This window comes from Etheostoma cragini, unplaced genomic scaffold, assembly GCF_013103735.1.
Source record: "Etheostoma cragini isolate CJK2018 unplaced genomic scaffold, CSU_Ecrag_1.0 ScbMSFa_2110, whole genome shotgun sequence".
Taxonomy (NCBI): Eukaryota; Metazoa; Chordata; class Actinopteri; order Perciformes; family Percidae; genus Etheostoma; species Etheostoma cragini.
Window position 1 is genome coordinate 1 of NW_023266237.1, and position 1,048 is coordinate 1,048.

Consider the following 1,048-nt stretch of genomic DNA (forward strand, 5'->3'; position numbering starts at 1 on the left):
ACGTGTCCTCTGTGTTGCAGGCTGGAGGACTCTGGGAGTTGGGGTCTCTAACGTGTCCTCTGTGTTGCAGGCTGGAGGCGGTCCACTGCGGCTGCTATCCTGTCTGTCCCAAGGCGCTGGTCTATCCAGAGATATTCCCAGGTAACTGGCCTAAAGAGGCACCCGCGGACCCTGGTTGAGTAACGCAAAGACGGTTCTTCTTCTCTGCTCTGTATTGCAGCAGAGTGACGTTCTTCTTCTGTGGTCTATATTGCAGCAGAGTACCTGTACTCCACCCCAGAGCAGCTGTGTAAGCGGCTGCAGGAACTCTGCAGGAGGCCCGACATCGCCCGGAGACACGTCGTCAAGGTAACGGCCCTAGTTACCTCATCTACCCCGGACACCTCGTTAGTTATCCTACACGAATGTGGAGCTAGCTCAAAGTTAGCTGTTAGCTCCAGTTAGCAGTAGAAGCTAACATTTATATGACTGTGGAGCTAGCTCAAAGTTAGCTGTTAGCTTCAGTTAACAGTAGAAGCTAACATATTATATGACTGTGGAGCTAGCTCAAAGTTAGCTGTTAGCCCCAGTTAGCAGTAGAAGCTAATTTGTGTGTGTGCCTCTGCGCAGGTGGACGTCTCCCGCTTCTCCTGGGCGTCTCTGAAGGACAGTTTTGAGACTCTGCTGTTGGCCGACTGTCCCTAAACGCACAGGCTGTCCCTGAACGCACCGTGCTCCCTGAAGGAGGCGTTATTATGACCCACGCAACTTGATGACATCATCATGATGACATCATCATGACCAGCCACACCCACAAAGACACTGCTGCTGTACTTCACCACGTCTTAAAGGGCCATGTTCTCAAAAAAAACAAATCTCTTTCAAGGATTTGTTTTTTTGTGTGTCTCTGGTGCTTTGATGCTGGGAAATCAGCTGATCGCACTCTGGAGATAAAACTAGCAGAACATGGGCCCTTTAAGAGCAGAATATGGGCCCTTTAAGAGCAGAACATGGGCCCTTTAAGGAGCAGAACATGGGCCCTTTAAGAGCAGAATATGGGCCCTTTAAG

General features: G+C 50.4%; 1 long non-coding RNA gene across 1 annotated transcript; it reads left to right on the forward strand.

Moving 5' to 3' along the window:
• The first annotated feature begins 55 nt into the window (after window positions 1–55).
• On the forward strand, window positions 56–745 carry LOC117940283. Its single transcript, XR_004655733.1, has 3 exons — window positions 56–141; window positions 257–348; window positions 610–745. It is a non-coding gene; the product is annotated as an uncharacterized LOC117940283 (long non-coding RNA).
• The last annotated feature ends 303 nt before the right edge of the window (window positions 746–1,048 follow it).